This window comes from Brienomyrus brachyistius, chromosome 5 (assembly GCF_023856365.1).
Source record: "Brienomyrus brachyistius isolate T26 chromosome 5, BBRACH_0.4, whole genome shotgun sequence".
NCBI classification, from domain to species: domain Eukaryota; kingdom Metazoa; phylum Chordata; class Actinopteri; order Osteoglossiformes; family Mormyridae; genus Brienomyrus; species Brienomyrus brachyistius.
In genome coordinates, this window is record NC_064537.1 from 36006736 (window position 1) to 36012816 (window position 6081).

Genomic DNA, 6081 nt, shown 5'->3' on the forward strand with positions numbered 1-6081 from the left:
AGATATTCTTCATTTCAATTAATTAAAGGTTGTGTACAGAGTAACAGCATCCAGTTAAGTTAATTGAGCAAGGTGCATGATGTTGATCGTCCCAATTATGAAGTAAATGCATGGAGATACAAGGTATTCTAGTTGGAATGTTGTATTGAATTACTTTGAACTAAAAGGGGAGGTGATGTGGTACAGTATATTGAACTCTAAGGCTCACCGTATTTCCAAGCTGAAAGGTGACTTTCGTCACACTGGTTCCTGGCTAATGTGCGCGCTAGATCACAAGCCTGTTGTCTGAAGTGTAAGCTTTAAGAGTTTTAATTTAAAATGAAGTTCTAAAATGTGCGCAAGCATCTCATTATTAAAGAACACCACAATTGGGTGATTCTCGCGAAATCAGATTTAGGAGGTGGCATGAAGCATATTCATGAAAAAGTGCATGCTATCAAAATGAGAAGGATACTGTTATAAACATCTTATCATGGGCTATCTTGCATATGTTTTAAAGTGAGCATCATAAATATATTTTCTGTTGTTTTTTTCACATTTAAGAGTAAAATTCTCATAACTGCAACGTGTCCATTACTGAGTTTGGGTTCTTTGAAATAGAAATTTTAATGCTTAAAATAAATAAAAAGGAAAAAGCTTCAGTGCAAGTAAAACTACTAACAGTTACAGTAAATAAACATGTGGTATTTGGCATTCATCGATAAAAGAAGTGAAAATATTAGCGAAAAGAAAAGAGAATTTTCTCATCCACCGCAAAAAAATTCATTGTTTAAGTTCACAAGGAACTTACACAATCAAGGAATTTTCGAAGAGGGACACTACTGGCTGTGACACTCAAGATGGGTATTGTCAGGCAGCCCGAGACAGAAAGACAAGGATCCAGGGATGCGAACCAGCGCTAGGTTTATTGGCGCTAGTAGGGCAAAAGCACAAGGAGGGATGATCAAGAGGCGAGGTCGAGGGACAGGCGTGAAGGTCGGTAGCCGGGTAGTCAGTCCTACAAAGAAGCACGAGACGGGACCACACGAGGGAGTGGGAATGAGACGTGCCGGGCTCGGCGGGACAGGCGCGTCAGGATCGGGAGCGGGTCTGGAACAGAAAAGGAAGGCAGGTAAGGAACGGACAACAGGTAAACAGGATGGACTGGGTAGAACGGGGAGACAATGGACAAGCAAACGCTCAGTAAGGCTGGTAAACATTAGCTCAATACTTCGCAGGGAACTGGCGTGGCTTGGCTGTCTTTATACAGTACCCCTGCTCATCACCCTTAACGTCGCTCATTTTTTATCTCTCTAGAAAAAAATTTTAAAGTTTGCTCATCAGAGTGCCTACACGACTTTTTGTTTCTCATTACTGATATGTGAGACCTGATAAGTTTGTAACATTTTAAAAAATACAATTACATTTTTTTTTGATTGTTTATATTGGATCTTAATGAGGTAAATAATAGTCAGTGAAAGTTTAGCTAGGCCTCATGGTGCCTCCACAGAGGACAAAAAAAATGTAATATCACTCATACTCCGCAACAGTATCATCACTCACCGCAACAATTGAAGGCCATATATATTTTTTGAAATGTTATATATATATATATATATATATATATATATATATATATATATATATATATATATATATATATATATATATATCCATCCATCCTAATAATATCCTAAATATTATCAAAAGAAAAAACAAGTACAGTAAGACCTCGGACATTCACGAGGTTACGTTCCAGAACCTGCCACGAATGAGGAGGATTCATGGATGTTTGTTAGAAGCACTAAAAATGGTAACGTGTTTATTTCTAGTATAAACCCTAAATATGCTCGCCAAAACACTTTACTCTCATTTAAAAGTTAGCTTAATACATTACTTTTGAAAAAAAAAAAAAAATGTTTGACGTAAAAATGGAGTACAGTATCGTCTAACAATATTTGTCACACTAGCACATTTACAGTATAGTATACTAATACTAACTTATAAATTACTATGAAAATGAAAGATAAACACTTCTTTAGGGTTTTCATGGATTTCCCAGATGTGCAAAAAGATCGCAGATGCAAATAAGTTCGGTTCAAATGAAATTTTTGTGGATCTGTGAATTCGCGAATCACAAAGCGAGGGATTACTGTACAACCTCTTCTCGATTTCAGTCCAGCGTTCTCACTAAATGAGCCAGAAAATTGCCATGAAGAACTCCAGTCACCAGCAGATGAAAGGATAGACCTGACAGGACCAGTAGAAGTATCCACCCCCAAGAGAATATATCCAGCAATTTAAAAAAAAGAGCGGACATCAAAAGTTACAAGCAAATTGATAGCCAAACTAAAGTATACAGAGGAAAAACTAAAGGAAAAGACTAAAGAACTACATAATCTGAACAGAAAAATGAAAAGACTCCAGGCTCAAAGGTTGAAGAAGATGGTGAACTGGCAGCCTGGAAATGCTTCACAAAAGGTTGTTAGTGCTATAATTTTATGGACAAATGATTGTATGAGCTTTTTCATAAAATAAATATATTCTTTAAATTGTGGTATTGTGTTAAATATGTCAGCTAAGCGCATAATCCTGGCTAAACTATGAATATACAGCACTAAATCTCATTTCTGAAACATTGAATTTAATCTCCGAAACACCATTCTCATCACCGCAATATGTGTTTATTAGCAAATTATTTAATTATTAGAAAATGATAATTAGTTTGTAATTGTATTTACACAATTTATAGCACTTCTTATTTAATCTTTGTTACAGAAAAAATATACATGTCAGTTTTCAGTAAAATATCCTAAAAAAACAAGATGTAAATCGTCAAGTATGTTGCGGTAATGAGAGAAATGAAGAAAATGATAAAACATAATAAATATAAAAAGGCTATGTCTCCTGATTTACTTATACCTCTGAGTAAGAGTGTTAACAATTTACTTTAAAAATTACCAAAAATATACATTTTAAACCATATTTATTTAATATATTTGATGTAATGTCATGTTGCGGTAATGATATTTTTTTCTGGACTTCATGTCTAAAATACCAATAAATATATAAAAAATATTTTTTATGTGAAAATATTGTTTTTATTAAGTTCAGACATTAACCTTAAATGCTCAAAAGGAAATTTGTTTTCAAATGCCTTTTGAAAATTTTCATGTTGGATTCGTTTTAAATCTGGATTTCGTGAGAATCACCCAATTACGTGGCGGTGAAAATTCGATTTCTATCTTTACCTCCTGGACAGTAGGGGGCAACAGTGGGATCGTAGAAAGTCTATGAATTATAATGTGTGGTAGTAGCTTTTTCCACTCTTTCCTATTGAAGATTCCAAACGGTTAGGCCACGTCCCATTCAATGACCATTTATTCCCTGTGTTATCAGGTCAGCATTGTGCTAAGCATCACGCATTGTCATGTGTAACTAAACAAATTAAAAATAACTAAGTTTGTTTGAATGAAGTACGTAGTTTTCTACCAAGGGTGAGTCCGGCGAGTGTAGGCTAATTCTGGGGAAAGCCCCACATTTTTGTTGTATACAGACACTCCTCTATTTATGAACTTTCAACTTACAAACAGACATACGAACGAGGAGGACTATAAGTCCAAACTGTGTTCATTGGACTCCCGTTTCCTGTCCACAATATCAGTTTTTTTCTGTGCATTAATTCCGCCTAGTACGACTTCTGGCCGCTACTCTCGCTACGTAGCAGCATAGCGTGCATATTCCCAGCATCCTAGTTTTTTGTACTTGCATATACATTTTAAATGATATATAATGACTTACGGATATTTCGAGTTAAGAATGGCTGTTCTGAACGTAACTCGCTCGTAAGTAAGAGCGTCTGTATATTGTTCTTTGGGTTTTATTTGCTCCTGTCAAAATACTTGTGATTACTTGAAAGAAACAGTTGGTTTGAGCATTCTCTATCCCCATATATGCTTGTATATACTTTGGTTTTCTAGAAAGTTCATATGGGAAACACCATGTCTGTACGCACGTGCATGTTTACTGATGTTCTTTCCAAAAGTTCTTCACTTTAATGTATTCATACAAGTAGAAGTCTTTCTATTTGTGTCTCACAATGGTGCAACAATTCTCATGCCTGTTTAGCTGTGCTATTGAGTGCAGGAAATTAGTTCTTCAAAAAGAGGAGGAGCTAGCTGGTAAATCAAACTATTAATATAATTTGGGTTGTATTGCGAGATGACGGAAAGTAACGGTGAAATTCTATGTCTAGTGTGAACTTAAGTTTGAGAGAATCTAAGTTTTGTTAGTGAAACAAAAACCTAAATGTAAAAAGATGAATAACTGTTTCATTTGGGGTGTATCCTTATTTACTTAATTCATGAAGGAAGAAGAAATTGTATTTTTAATGCATATGAGAGGGCAGCATGGTGGTGCAGTGGTTAGCACGGTCGTCTCACACCTCTGGGACCCGGGCCCCGCCTGGGTCACATGTGTGTGGAGTTTGCATGTTCTCCCCAGTTCCTCCGGTTTCCCCCCACAGTCCAAAAACATGCTGAGGCTAATTGGAGTTGCTAAATTGCCCATAGGTGTGCATGTTTGAGTGAATGGTGTGTGAGTGTGCCCTGCGATGGGCTGGCCCCCCATCCTGGGTTGTTCCCTCCCTCATGCCCATTGTTTCCGGGATAGGCTCCGGACCCCCAGTATCCTACCCAATAGGATAAGCGGTTTGGAAAATGGATGGATGGATGGATGCATATGAGATGGAAGAGTGCTGAATATACAGTGATGCAAATATAGACATGAGTTGCATTTGTTGAAAATATGCTAGATTAACCTATTGAGAAATCCTATTGAGGATTCCAAACGGTGAAGCCCCGTCCCTTTGTATGACCGTTTATGCCCGGTGTTATCAGGACCCTAGTACCTGTTATGTGGTCACCCAATGTGGGACCTGTAACAACTACAACACCTTCCATGTTTCTTCAGTGGATGGAAAAAAGAAACCAGGATCCATCCTCAACATTGATTTTATGAGTCCATTTCCCAAGTGCAAGAAGGCTAATATATTCCTGTTAGTGAGTGCCCTTAGGGCATCTATAAAAATCATCACAGATATGAATTTACTGCCTAAAAAACTATAATAAATTCTGATATCTTTGTGTTTAGACACTTAATACTTTATTAAATGTTGTTTAGTGTTGTGGTAAGTTATTTAATTTTATTTGGAGATACAGCATTCAAATTTGACCTCTATATTGTTTTTTTTCGTTCTTTGTGCTGCATTTCCTACTTTTTTGCTCCAAATAGTTTTAATTGATTGCTTAGCTACCACTACACATTAACAACCATTAGGGCATCACCATCACTGGTGTGCATGCAGGGCACTGCTTCTCAGGGTGTGTTTAGATGTCATGCCGGAAAGGAGAAGCACAACCCAGATGCAGCTTTGAACAGTTATTCCTGATAGTGGACTTTATTGAAACGCGAATAATGGTTCTGAAGTGAAGACAAGCAAAAAGGACAGAACTAAAGGAACAAAGAATCCGGGAGCACTTATATACATAGATAACAGGAGGCAGCTAGAGGTGATTAACAAGAGGACTAGAAAAAGACGGAGGGCACCGGGCATGGTTAGTCAGACCATGCCCAGGGGAGAGGATGAGAGGATCTGGTTGATGAGACAAGCAGAACGTGACAGTAGTCTGCAAAATGGACCGGGGACATTGAACGCAACTCAGTCCAAATGGCAAATTCAACTCTTTTGGTGCACCAAATAAATTAATTTAAAAACCACTTCTCTCTGGTGCCCCCTGGAGTTGGTGGCACCCTAGCCCTCTGCCTAGTTCGCCGAGGCCTAAAAATGATTCTGATTACATTTACAATAGTATTTATAGATATTTGTGGTTCTTCTTTTTTCTTCTTTAGTCCTTAGCTGGCAATTAGGGAGCAGGTCATCCTTTCAACCAATGCATTGCTGTAGGTGCCGGTAGATTCTATGTGCCATTCACAATACACTTCCACTCTTGGTGATTAGTGGTGACAATTGGAACAATAATTCTATTATTATAGAGCTGCCTTTGCAGTTTCAATTATACCAATATTCTTAAGTCCCTTGTT